Source organism: Anser anser (genome assembly GCF_964211835.1).
Source record: "Anser anser genome assembly, chromosome: 2".
NCBI lineage: Eukaryota > Metazoa > Chordata > Aves > Anseriformes > Anatidae > Anser > Anser anser.
This window is the reverse complement of record NC_139721.1, coordinates 70969663-70984355: the sequence shown is the minus strand read 5'-3', so window position 1 is coordinate 70984355 and position 14693 is coordinate 70969663. Positions and strand designations below refer to the sequence as shown.

The 14693-nt window shown below is 34.7% G+C and overlaps 1 long non-coding RNA gene across 1 annotated transcript; it reads right to left on the bottom strand.

Annotated features, from left to right (window-relative positions):
* Positions 1-209: 209 nt before the first annotated feature.
* LOC310894731 lies at positions 210-8538 on the bottom strand. Its single transcript, XR_014580122.1, has 3 exons — positions 7378-8538; positions 2190-2260; positions 210-823 (listed from the first exon to the last, which is right to left on the bottom strand). It is a non-coding gene; the product is annotated as an uncharacterized lncRNA (long non-coding RNA).
* Positions 8539-14693: the final 6155 nt, after the last annotated feature.

Below are 14693 nucleotides of genomic sequence, written 5' to 3'. Positions count from 1 at the left end.
TGGTGGGATCCCAGCAGCACTTGCTGCAAAGGCAGATGTGCTCTGTGGGCAGCCTAAACTTGGGCTGCCATTACAACACATGGGTATTAGAAGATTGAATATAATGTGCCTTGTGGGTTTCAAAGTGAATGTGCTGCTCCCTGATGCAAATACCTCCATACATGACAAATATACCAAGGAGAAAAGCACTGTTTTAATTATTATTTACTGAATGAGCCAAACAAAATAATCCATGAAACATATTCATTCATTTAATATCAGTGAAGACCACTGAAGCATCATTTCTGAAAACAAAACAAAACAACAACAAAAACACTGAAAATATTGCTCAATAACATTATTTTGATTCTTTTTCTTTTGATAAGTAACACCGCATAAGTACATCTTCTAGAAGAATCAGAGATCAGCATTCACTGGGGGGAGGGAGAGAACTTAAATATTCATTTGCTAAATATAAGAGACTTTAAATCAAATGGGACTGAATTCAAGATTGTTTTGTGCTCCAGTGACTTCAAGCATGGCTCCTCAGCTTTAAAAACTATGATACATTTCTAGATGTTTAGATATAGATTTAGAAGTTTAACTTAATCAGCCAGTCTTCAGTTTTTGTCCATTTTTCTTTTCTCCAGTGCTCACAGTGATCATACCGAGGAAATGCAATGGCTTACAAAGGAGAAACCAAAAGCATAGCAGTACAATTACAGTCTTTCACAGATAATGTAGATTTTTAATATTAATGTTTTACATACAGGAGGGTTTTTTTTTTTTTTCAGTTCTTGAAGTATTGTATGACATTTAAAGATGGTCTTAGATGAAGGTAAGCCTGTATAAGAAAAAAATATTATGTGAGAAATAATGTAAAAATATGGTGAGATATTAGGATAAATACTGTGAAACAGAAACACAATTTAGACCTTCATCACTACTGGAACATGAAGAGAAATGAGGTCAGATAAATACATGGTAATGTTATTGTAGAAGGAGCTTAATGCAAATCTAAGAAGGTCAAATGTGAGCCAATCAATATGACACAGGATCTATGCTTTTTGACTTTGCAATTGTAGTCCAGTCAGAGAGGAAAAAATAAAAGGGGGAGAAAGCAGAGGCTATAGAGACAGAACTGCAAAATCGAGACGTAATCTGAATATGTTGGATGAGATAGACACACTTCTCAGAGGGCAAGACTGTACAAGTAACAAAGCACTAAAGGACTATAGATGCATAGTTTACCTGTAGTAACCCATGCTTTTGCACCAATACAAAGTGGTAAAGCTACAATAAGCATGCCTCCTTCTTCCACTGTTTTTTTTCTGTTTGTTGTTTTTTTGTTTTTTTTTTTTTTTCCCAGTGCAAGCATATCCAAAGAATAGTCATGGTTGGAGTAAGTAAAAAATAGGCAGGATACATGTCTCCCAGAGGGAAAAAATAAAAATAAAAAATAAAGTAAATATTATTTCCAATGTGAGTTTTCATAGACATGCAAGTTAAATTTAGAAGTCTTTATGGCTACAAAAACAACCCAGCCTTTCTTTCATACCTTTGAAAGATTTGTTATTGATTGCAACAGAAAGTCTCACATCTGGTTAGAACTTGGAACAGCTCCTTAATACTGCCTTTCTAGTGGACATTCCACTTGACATTTGTCCACTCTCCAAAACTCAAATTAAAAATGGAGTTAGAAATTTGACCATATTTTCATACATAAACTGGTCTTTAGCAACGTTTATGAGGACTTGTCTTCTGAGCACGGCTGAAAGAACCAAACACAATTGCTGGTAAGGGAAAATGTCACCTAGGCAAGTGAACTTCAGAACAGGAAAGTTGGTCAACACTAAAGTGTTCAAATATGTTTTCTCACCTCTCTTTGATATAATAATGGAGAGTTAAGGAAAATGCTTTTGGAAATTGCACAAAGATTTAAACTTCTATTAATGCTAAAGAGATTAACACAGTTTAAATCTCCATGCCAAAATCTGAAAAAGGGGTTCTTAGTCACTCTGGACTGTTGTACTGATCAGTTTTCTTTCATTCAAAGCAGGATTGGATCTCCCATACAGAGAATCTACCCTTTTGTCTAGGCTCCTTGTTTGAATCTTTTATTGTCTGACACTAATGCCTTTTTCCAGAGGTCCCAACAATTTATCAGCTATACCAGGTGCAAAAGTGAAGCAAGGCTAGAGAACACACACCTGTGTGAGGCCTTGGTTCTGCAGGCAGCAGATGAATATTTACCACCAAAGATCCATATAATAAGTAATCCCTGAAAAAAAAATAGGGAAAATATTCAGACTTGAGAATGGCCCTATATCAGTTCATATGAATAATTTGAACTGATCTGTAAAGTGAAATTAAATCTTCCATTGTCTCTCTAAGAAGAATATTATAAAGGTAAAGCAAAATAAACTTTTCTTTATTGTTGAACAAGTAAAGATCATTTGGCTAACATGCAAGAGGATTCAACAAATGCACCTGTTGTTTTGAAAGTTAAAAATAACTTTTTAATTTATGTGAATTATTCTGAACAGCCAAAGAAAGAAAATTCATTTCAAAAGAAAACAATAAAGAAAGGAAAGAAAAAGCTTTATTTGGCAGGAAAACTATTCACGAAGTGATTACAAAAGACAATCATTAGAAATGCTGGTGTTAAAAATATTAGAGCAGAACATGAAATAATATCCCATCATTATTAAACTGCCAGGCAGTTGTCTGAAGAGAAGCTTAAGAAAGTGCAGAATTCAATCCATTATTGTCAATGAACACACTACTTTCTGTAGAGAAGTCTTAAAAACTTTGCTAAAATCCAACTCCATGAAGTTGCAGATGAATTAATTTCTTAGTAATAATTGTACTACCACACTTAACTCACAAAAACATGGAGATCTATTACAGAGACTTGCATTCATGTGTTTGCATGCATTTGTTTCTTATTAAATCTGGTACTGAAGCAATTAACTGCATGCAGTATTCAAATAAATTAACTAAAGGAATAAGCACAGGTAGTAATTCTACTCTTAGATGGTTTGTATCTTTGCACTGTAATTGTTGATTTTTCATTAATGTATGAGATTTCAAAACATTTCAGTGAAAATAACGATAAGATTTTTCCCATATATATTTTTTTTCTCCATATATATATATGGAATGTGGGCTAAACAACTGTACTTCTCACCATCCTTTATTATTTGGGCCCAGATTTCTTCGTCATTTTGTAGGGCATATCTCAGTCACAATATTCTATAGTCTGCAAGCACAGATATTAGTCAGAAATTAGCCATGCAAAATATGGACCTCAACTTCCACTGTATAAGCAAAGGCATAAATAAATAAATAAATAAATAAATAAAGGCATTAAAGGAACACTGAGAGCCAACTATAAGATCTGCTGATCAAGGCAAAATGATTTAAGTATAGCTGTGGAAATTTGTTTACCAGACATTTGGACTCACTATTTTCATGCTTTACAGGTCATCACATAGAAATGTTTATCAAAAAGTAGAACCAACACCATTTTAAAAAAGACATGGGAAAGCAGTGTAAATGTTTGTCAGTGAAAAAAGATTTTGCAGTCTTTATACGCGTTTTACATAACTGTCACTTGGTTTCAGTAAGAGGTGTTATCTCACACAAGAACTTTGAAGCTAATGTACCTAGGAAGACCAAGGTCACTGACAGACAAAGCTAGCTATACTCCACACGGGTACATGATGGGGTAAGGACAGAAATCCATAGACAACAAGAGAAAAATATTTGCACAGGCACCCAAAAATGATCATATAAATAGGCACTTGTGATGAAGCAGAGAAACCTTGAAAAAGAAAAAGTGATTTCTAGTTTGGTCTGAAAACAACTTTAGTAGTGACAAATTTTAAAGGCCTCAAAGCAGAAGCAGGAAAAAGGACAGAGAAGTCCTAAGCAAGGGTGTCCTTTTCACCATGAAAACAATGAAATTAGAGGCTCTTTAAATCAAAAATCAAAAAATAAAAAATAATCACAGAAATCTTCTGGTTATATTTTGTCTGATTATTCACTTACTAGTTAACCAATGAGCCATGGTAAGACTTAAGTCAACATAAGACTTAAATTTATGCTGTAGACAGTTGGAAGGCAGGAAAAAATTTCAAGATTAGGCAGCCCCTGGTCACAGCTAGGTCATATATACAACACTACTTTCAAACATGCCAAAATTAGTTTCCATTATACCACTAAATAGTATGGTCAAACCTGGTCATTCTGCACAGTTATTGACTTATCACAACACATTTCCCAGAAGCACAGAGACTTTCATTGCAATACAGAATGTTACCTATTCATGTCAGTGACAGCACCCTACTGGAGATTGCTTCTCCCAAATTATGTTTTATATTTAAGACATTTTTCATAAAAAGAAACATAGTGCTCCAAACTAATCAAGTGGAAGATAATGTACTCCAAAGGAAAAAATTAACTGTACTGTTATTTACATTTTACAGTTTACAAAATTCAGGATAACTAAACATAGAAAAAAAAAAAAAAAAGGAAAAAAAAAAGTTATCTCCACTTCTTATATTTCTGTAATGATAGAATGATGTGCATCGTTCCCATATTGGACAGCTTGTCTCATTTTACTCCTTATCTATAGTGACTTTGAAGGGTTTCACGTACCTAATACAACATATATTGCTATTTTTACCATTCAAAAGGCAGTTTTAAATAAACATTTTTCACAAAAATTGGGATTTGTTTGATTTTCTAACTTTCACTATTTTCATTCAATTTTCTTTACTGATTTTACTCTTTTTCCTATTTCCTTTTCTTCTCATTTTCTTAGGTTTGGAAAACTGGTAATATTCCCTCTCATCAGTCTTTCCTTCCCCATTATTTCTCCCTTTTTCTGAGTTCTCATGTTAATTGCCTAAGTTTTCACTTTCACTCTTCCTTCACACTCACTCCTTCCCAAACCTTCTGTAATGGCCACTCGTTTTCCCAGTTTGTATTATCACATTCACAACTGAGTCTCATTTTTCACTTATCTCCTTATTCTTAATCTGCCATGTCCCTGTCACTAATTTTCTTCTAAAAAGATTTTTTTTCCTTCCTTTTAACAAGATCTCCTTGCTATATATTCAGTAATTAATCTCAAAAGAGTTGAGTCTCAGAGGAGTTCTCCCTTGTACAAAGCTGACAGCACTGTTATTACATTGAGAAAGTAGAGAAGCTGAAGGGAAAATGTGGCTGATAAAAGCCACTCCGTAAGCCTCTGTCAGAGCCCAGCACTAAAAGTCAAATCTTCTGAGTCCAGGTTACCTTGATTTCTTAACGCTAAAACCTCAAAACTGTCTTTTCCCTGCATTTTTCTCGTTTTCAAATTTCACCTCTTCCTGCCACAACTTCAAAGAGCAATAATCAAACCCCCTCTCACATGGAAACTGAGTTGAATACACAAAACTATTTGTGTTATTTCTTCTCAACTGGAGGCATACAGGACTGGAAAGCTCTAAGGTACATCCTGTGACAGAACTGTATTTCCCTCATTGCCAATACTCTGGAAAATACTTCAAAGTCAGACCGCTGTTTATCCCAGTCCTTATTATGTGTTTATGGAGTATTAGTGTTGCAATTGCATTGCTTAAAGTCCATAGGAAGTTACCCACACCATGGCTAAAGTTTAGTCTTCAAATAACCACTCAATAAATGACAGTGTTCAGCTTTTGAGGGATGTTGTTCCATTTCAGTCTTAAGAAACCTATCATCATCTACATTAGTTAAATAAATTGCCAAGTGAACAGTGTCTGTCAAGACAATTCTCATGGATTTTGTAGTGAAATAAAATGACCAGCATGGATAAAAGGACAGATCGCTCTAATAGCAACATTTAAGTACTTGATCTTACTTTATTTTACATACAATTGTAAGCCTGGAATAAGAAATTCAGCCTTTGTAGTAATTTGAGAAAAACTGATCTGAAAATCAAGCTAAGGATAATGCACTGATTGTTGTATTTTGTCCATAGATGATTTTTAACTGTCTCAGTAATATATCTCTAAGCAGAATTTCAGAGAAAATGGAAGCATATTTTACTTTCATATGGTGTTTTTAATATTTTGATAGGGCTGGCCTACCTACCATTCAGAGTTAGAAACAACTGTCAACAAAACATACATGCATGTATGCATGTATGCTTTCACTCTCTTTTTCTCTCTCAGAAAAAGCATGCATATTTCTTCTAGCCATAGACTATTCTGAAATTTAGGAAGGTTTGAGTTTCAGTTTTGTCACTTTTCATTCCATTCTGTGCTTTCCAAAACCCAAAATACCAATACCCAAAAATTAGACAGGGACATACTACAAGGAGGCAGCAGGTCGTATTTTTAATACTTTAAGTAGATGTAGACAATCCGAAGAGCAACAAAATATATACAAGCTTCTGAAGCATCAAATATCAACAGACTTCACTTCAGGCTAAAGACCTGATCCTAAGTCCACAGTCCCACAGCTTTTAGTGTAGAATCAGCTTTAATATATCTGGCAATACAAGCAGAACAAATTTGCTTCTGTCCACAAAACCTTGCAGAGAGATGCCTTTTCATGTCTCTATAGGAGTAATCAGGAGAACTGTTTGGCTTCATGTGTCTTAATTCACCCATTAATCGTCCTCTGACTTGTCATTCAGGAGTTTCTGTCAGGTTGTTCCCAAAATCCTCTGTTTATTTGAAAGCCTGGCAGTAGGCAAAATAATTTTTCTGGACAGTGACTTAATTTCTCAACCACTGAACATGCATCAGTCTTTAGGACCAAATTCATTAGTGCCCAGAGCCCGTTTTATTTTTCACAGACAATCAAATAACTTCAGGTAAGACTCTGACAGAAAAAGCTGAAGCTATACTTTTCCAGATCATCTTTTGGTAGCCTCTTGCAAAGCAGCTTTCAGACTTACGATATAGCCATTATATTGGATATATCCAGAAGTCTTTCCCTCTGAAGTCTTTACCAAGACTCAGGGTTCAAGAAAGTAACTGAGGCCATTTCGAGATATTAACCTTTAGAAATTAGTTAGCCTCACCCATATAACAATGCAAGCAGTTGCAGTAAAGTTTTTCTTTTCATACAGTCCAATTACCACAGAAAACTCTACTTCTGTATTTATTACTTCTCATCCAACAATCTTAGCAGCAAAATCAGATATAAAGATCCTTTTTTTTTTTTTTTTTAAATCTGGGTAACTAAATTATAAATTAATTACACTGCTCTGCAATTAAATTATAGGTTTTGTGATGAACATGTAATTATTTCTTTACTGAAAATATAACAGTAGTTGTGAGATAAATCTTTTGTTTTCAATATAAATTTAATTGCTTATGTTGTGATACTCTTCAAAGAATTAGTGGCATGATTCAGTACCTGCAGAAATCAGAGAAAAGCCTCTCATGGACTTCGGTGGATTTTAACTCATATCCAAACTGAGGTTGGGAAGACAGCCAAGTATTCCCCATCTCCAAAAAGCTCTGATGGACTAAAAAGGGATGGGGGGGAGAGGAGGGGAGGGGGGCATTAAAATACATATATGTAACTAGATTTAGAAAGAAGCATGCACATCAATTTTCCTGTAAAAAAATAAAAAATAAAATAATAATTAAAAAAATCTAGTTCACATGTACCAAAACTACTTAGCAAGCTTATAAAATGCCTAGAAGGTGGAAATAATCAGGAGATTCACTAAAAACAAACAACAAACAAGCACATAAACATTCTGAAGAAAGTCAGGGTGGATGTCACCATTGATAAGCCAGTATTTATTTCTGGAAGTTATTTTCTTAGTTTTCATACAACATTTAGCTCATGTTTGTAAATTCACTGTTTTACCATTGCTTGCATTGTGTAACTGGTCTGCTAACAGAAACAACTGAGTACGATTGCCTTTTCTGGCAGGAAACAAAAAGTAACTAACTAAATAAGAAACATCTACCAATCAGTGAAAAACAAAAATTCATATGAAAATTTGTGAAACAGATTTTTGATAGTTTTATGAACATGTACCTTCAGATTATAAATAAGATGATGAAAAGTGTGGTTTTTCTCTGATCATTTTTTAATTTCAGTTACAAAATAATTAATTGTTTCTTTCCTTCTGAGCCAGTTCAAGTCAGTACCAAAGAATGTATCAGTAGGATATTCTACATTTCTGTTATACTTCTTCAGAGTCCTCATTTCCAATTTCTTCACATTGCCAATCCAAGAAAGCACTAAAATTTGCATTTAGCTTCAGATCTTTGAGAATAAGCGCTTTCATCCCTGAATTTCTGCTTAAAATGAAGCTGATGTTAAAATCCTGCATGACTACTTATTAGAAGCCTCTAAAACATTTCTGATGTTAATGTTCTCACTGAATTGTATTGAAATATGTAGATGCAAAGCTTCTTATTTTCACGAGTATCAGTTGGAAAACAGAAAAACTTCACTCTTCTGAATGTAGACAAATAAGAAAGGATTGTAAAACAAACAAACAAACAAATAAACACACACACACACAAAACAGAAGTTAAATATCTGGCTGTATTTGAAATATTAATTCTATGTTCGCACAAATATTTCATTTAGGAATTACTAGCTCAGATTTTATGATGAACACTAAGAATGTATGCAGCTCTACACATAAATGAAGTAATAAAAAGCAATCTTAAAGATTATTCAAACAATTATAACCATACTAAAAGAACTGTAGCTGGTTATTAAATAATTTGAGTCAACAAGATACAGTGTTCTGGGGATTAAAAACAACAACTAATAACCAAATGCATAATCAAAAGAAGGCTCTAAGAATTTCTAATGTGTTATTTAACTTGGTCTATTTGGGTACTATTTTATAGAGGATTTACAGAGATTTCAGTGTAATTAGTAATTAGACGGCAATGCAAATCATCGCAGGAAAGACTTTGGCACACTTCTCTGCTATCTTGACAAAATGCTTACCCAGGGAGACCTTCTTCAGGGATTAAAGTGTAAATCAGACCTTCTCTTTTTCCCTTGAGACAAGCAACAGTGCTAGTCACAGGGGAGATGTGTTTCCTTTTGGTAACAGACAAGAAGCACCAACACTTTTCATTGGTAATTATATGATAAAAAAGCATTTATTTCTTCCTAAAGCAACAGAGCCAAGGAATGTTTGGTACAAAAGGATCATTGGCCAATCTCAAGCCAGCTTCTCAACACAGAAACTGACTCATTTTGTTGGATAAGATTGACAGCATACAAAAAATATATATATACATATATATACTGCCAAAACTATGTATGTCAATAGATCCTTTAATAGACTAGTTGACATTATGTATCAAAACAAAAGCATTTTTCCCATGCTCCAAAGTATTTGCTATAATTTCAGTCCTGTTTGTTTCTTTTCTTTGATTTTAATCAATAGGCAACCCCTTTCCCTTTAATCAGAATGGGACGACTTTAGCAGCAAGTGAGGGGGAAAAAAAACTATCCTTAGTTGACCTATCCATTTGTGTCCTGTCATGATGAATTCTACTGATACTATTATGTTGTCATCATTTTACATGCTATATGACGGTCTTGAATGTGATTTGAAATAACTTGACATGTTGAGGCATTACAATGCTGTGAAAAGAAAAAAAAAAAAAAGAATCCTTTAATTCCCCACAGTCTGCTATTATATTTTCAATATGCGTGTAGACAAACATGGATGGAGAGCAAACTGCTAGGGAGATCTTAAGGAGTGCTACCTAAGGCTGGAGATCCATTTCTTAGTACAAGATGAATGGACCTGCAGAATGAACTCATCTATTCTCCCTGCAAAGTAACTAGAGTGCAAGTTATTGCTGAAGAGGCTTTGGCACACTTATCTGCTAGCTTGAAGTGACTTTTAACCAGAGAGACCTCCTTCAAAGAAAACATGTAAATCTGACTTTCCTCTTTCTCTTCAGACTGCCAACAACAGTGCTAATCACAGGGAAAATGCTCTTTCCTTTGGTAACAGACCAAAAGCACATAAACATTTAAAGGAACCCATCATGCTCCCATCAGCTGTCTTCTCTGATATGACATTGACCTTCAGAGCCTTTAAGACCAAAGATTGAATTGTCAAGCTTTGAATCTTAATAAAAATAAAACTACTGTGAGGATATACTGCCAAGATCTTCAGCTGACAGAAACGCATTGCACATTCAGGCACCTATGCTGTGTTTATATCATTTGAATGTATGAATGTATTTACAGATTTGGTTACAGAAAAGTTAGTTACATACTCCCCTCCCCCCCTCCCCCCTCCCCTCCCCTCCCCTCCCCTCCCCTCCCCTCTCCTCCCCTCTCCTCCCCTTTCCTTTCCTTTCCTTTCCTTTCCTTTCCTTTCCTTTCCTTTCCTTTCCTTTCCTTTCCTTTCCTTTCCTTTCCTTTCCTTTCCTTTCCTTTCCTTTCCTTTCCTTTCCTTTCCTTTCCTTTCCTTTCCTTTCCTTTCCTTTCCTTTCCTTTCCTTTCTTTCACATTATGTGATATTGAGATTAAATATGAAGGAGAAAAGATATTAGCATGTCTGAGAGAACCTGATGTACAGAAATCTCTTAGCATCCTCCTCCTCTTTACCTTCTGCCCTAAATAATGGTTCTTCCTTTGAATTGCTTCTGCTGGTCATTGACAATTCTCAAGATACATTCCTGGGAAGTTAATACTGACCCACTGCAGTATAAAGTTTTCCACTCTTCCTGGTAGTAGGCACTGTTGTAGGCCAGACTGCAACCACATGCAGTGATTTAAGAGGCATTTTAAATACACACTGAATAATGGGCAAGAAACACGTGAAGAACCCTCCTGATGCAATGCTGAGAGGAAAGTCCCTTCTAGTGCACACTAACAAAAAAGGCTTGACCAACCAAAATTCTATCCCCACACCATATGGTCTTTTATTGTTCCTTTCCTGTCCACTATAATGCAGTAGGGATGCAAGACAATGTCTCCTCCCAAAGGTAGGGCAAGTACCCACTTTCAATGCTGAAGAGAGTAGCACCTGCAGTAACATAAACACCTGATAATTGTGGTATCTTAATTGACTATGAGCAGACTAACGCTGAAGCCTCTTTGTCTGCAGCAGTGCTCCTGCCTCCTTGTTCCTCACTAAACAAAACACAAGAAATTAGAGTTAGGGAGTTAGTTGACTTCAAGAATTCTTTCCACTTACTTAATTCAGAACACCCTATGTCTACTTCCTAGTCCTCATCCCGTAAAGACTGCACAGCTGTTTCTCTCAGGAACCACAATTATCTTTGTTTCTCTCATCCTCTAAAGGGTCCAATGAGGACCTTGTTTCAGAGTTTTCTGTTGCCTCAGCCTTTGTCCACTGCAAGAACTAGGGCCCATTTGCTGTGATTTACTCCAGAGTTATCATTCAGATATTTTCTCTGACACTCTGCTTTAAAGATTCCTTTTTCATCTCACGGAACGAATGTGGAAGGCTTTCTCCAGTGAAATAAATCAATAAATAATTACTGCTTCATATAGCAGTAGCACCACGAACCACTAGAACAGCTACTTGGATGAGACAGATAAGTACCAATGATGTTGGAAGAATGCAGTCTTGATAGCCCTCTGTCATCAAAGAGCAAGATGTATTTCCCTACTGCTTCAAGCAAAATCACACAGAATGAGGGCACCTTGCAAAGCAATATATGTTCATCCAAGGAAAGATATACAGAGACAAAACCAAAACCAAAACCAAAATAAAAAAATAAATAATAATAATAATAATTAAATAAAAAAAAAGACCAAGAGTTACATTAGCATTTAAAAAGCTATGTCAACATAGAGGACTGGGCAACTTTGAAATCTGCCTGATTGTTAGCTTTCCATACAAAAACCCTTAGTCCCAAACCTTGGTCAGCATTTATTGTGACCCCAAAAAATTCATCTGAATGCTTGAGCCTGAGTCTGAGTCTTCCAGCTCTTTTAAAGGAGCTTTTTTTATACCTTACTTAAATCCAAATCTTTGTGATGATCCAAACGACTTCCTTAAATACATAGATTCCAAAAAAATGTCAAGTCTTAAAGTAAAAACTAAGACCATTAACTTCACAACAAATTTCACAGTGATCCAAGTGCCATTACTACATTAAAATCTACAGATACCCAGAATCAAAGTTGCAATTATCACAAAATCAGAGATTTCATAAAAGGACTAGAGTCAATGGAAAACTTTCATCAGATCTTTTATCAGTTGGATCTTTTCTAGATATTAGATCTACAACCACTCAGGTCACAAAATATTCTTCAGAATGAGAACTGAATAAATATATGTGAAACTCTCATGTATATACAGGACAGTATATACACATTTAGAATACGCAACAGAGTGCAGGATAGTAGTCCTTAAATGCATCATTTCAGATGTTGAACAATACTTGTCTGGAATATTTCAAATGGGAAACAAATTCAATGTATCCATTCAGGTGTCCCTTTCAATAGCGCTATCAACTCTTATATGGAGCTTTGATCAAAACCTTCTTAAGGGAGACAGAATTGAGTGAAATTCCATTTACTGAAATGGGATTCCACTGAAAAGGGGAAAAAAGGGAAGGATGGGATTGATCTGAGAGTGAATGTGGAACTTGCAAGAAAAGAGAGGAATAAATGTACAGGATAAAAGCATCTCTGTTTAAATTAAAATGTAAAAATATATTATTTCACTAATTGTTTAGTACATTACTTATGTGCTTCCATAATTTGACAACGTCTGTCTGTGAACAGAGACTGAACATTAAAAATTAAAAAGGGAAACTTAAGAACACGGCAACAGATGTTTCAGCAGAAACTCTGTCAATCATATGGTGACAAAGCAACTGTGAGCAATTTTTAATTTAGCTCCGTTTATGTAGAATCAGATATTAGCAGAGACACCAATTAGAAGATGATACTGACACTCAGTATATATATTTTTAAATCTATAAAATATTTCATATATATTAGAGACTTAAAGAAATACTTTATCATTCCAAGTATGCCTAGATCTAGCTGACAAGAAGCACAATCCATTCTATCAAATAATTGTGCACGTGTATTATGATAAATAATCAGTTTAAGAATAATTGCTAATGTATATTTGTCAGTTAGCTGTACTTTACAAGGAGTTCTAAACAGAATCTCTCTTGTGATTCTTCTTTTGTAAACCAGAGTCAGTCTAACTAAATTACAATGACTAAGCAAACACGTAACATGATTCTAACATGGAAAATGAGACACATTGGTTTTAAAATCTGCAGTCTGCAAGTTTCTAACAGTATCGAAAAAGCCACTTACAACTGAGTTGATCAGGCTTAAAAAAGGTGTCAGCCACTTGCTAAGACAGCCTTCAGTGTTTTGTTTCTACACTAAAAGGATTGACAAGAATGTCAACTTTTTACAAGTAACACTGAAAATGGTGGGTGTTTAGCACTTTGCTCATCTGAGACTAAGTGTTCAAACATGGATCACACGTTGCTTTTGTGACTAAATAAAAGCCCATCATTATACTAACAATGTCAACTATTTAGAATTTTACTTTTGAGAACATTGGTAACTTTAACTTTTAAAAATGTGATTAGCATAATCCCAAAGACTTTTGTGGCTCAAAGGTATATTACAGCACAATTGAAAAGGAAAAACACTTTCTGTAGTTGTTAAAATGGCACAGCTCAAAACAGAAACAACCTCAATTAACATGTTTTGTGGGCAGAAAAATCAAGCCTCTTCCAGTGTAAATTAACAGGATGCCATGAGACATCTGCAGTGGATCCAAATATGATCTGACATTCTGTTTAACGAATTAAATATGTCAGAATACAGGCAGTTATTTCTATCTACTTGACAATATAAACAAAGGACTTACTGTCACAGTACTGAGAATGAAAAATTCCCTGAGCCTTGCTGAGGGAGAGGGAATCATGAATCCCATTACCCACATAAAATGCATATAGTTATTTGTAGAATACACTGCTATTAAACAAAACAATGACAAAACAAGGTCTCAATTAATATCTTTGGGATAAAGAGGTTTTTTTTAAGTACAAAATCTCTGTCAAAATTATAATTAATTTCTGCTAATCTACAGTCTCTCAGCTTGTGCACAAGCCTACCCTTACCTTTTTTATTAAAAAATACAAAAGTTATAAAATATTTTAAATGTTGCCTGAGTTTGGAGACAGGAACAGAAGATAATGAGAACAGCTCACTAATTAAGTTATTGTCTATATCAAAATCCTGTCACTGTCATGCGTTTGGTATTTTCCCCTCCACACAATCATTTATTCCTACAAATAATTTTGTATTTGAACAAGGTGGGGGTGGGGGTAGGGGAGTTCAGAAGCCTGTTGTTAAATGTAATAAAAAAGATGGCATGAGAAATAGAAATTTCTCACCTCTTAGAAACAACTGAACGATGTTAGAATGAGAGCTGGGCGTGATGTGCTCTCTCAGCAGATTTTCATACACCTCACTCACCCATGAACATAGCTTGATAGTTTGTGGTTTATACCATTAACTACCTAATTAAAAATCCCGTCTCATTCAGGTTTTTTGAATAAATCTTATTTATTTATTTATTTATTTAATTTATTTTATTGAAGGAAAAAGACCTCAAAAGCATTTATACTTTATAGAAAGTTGTTTTGTATATTCATATAGGAGAATATCATAATGTTATCAAGTTGAATAACAATATCAAGCTTTCCAAATTT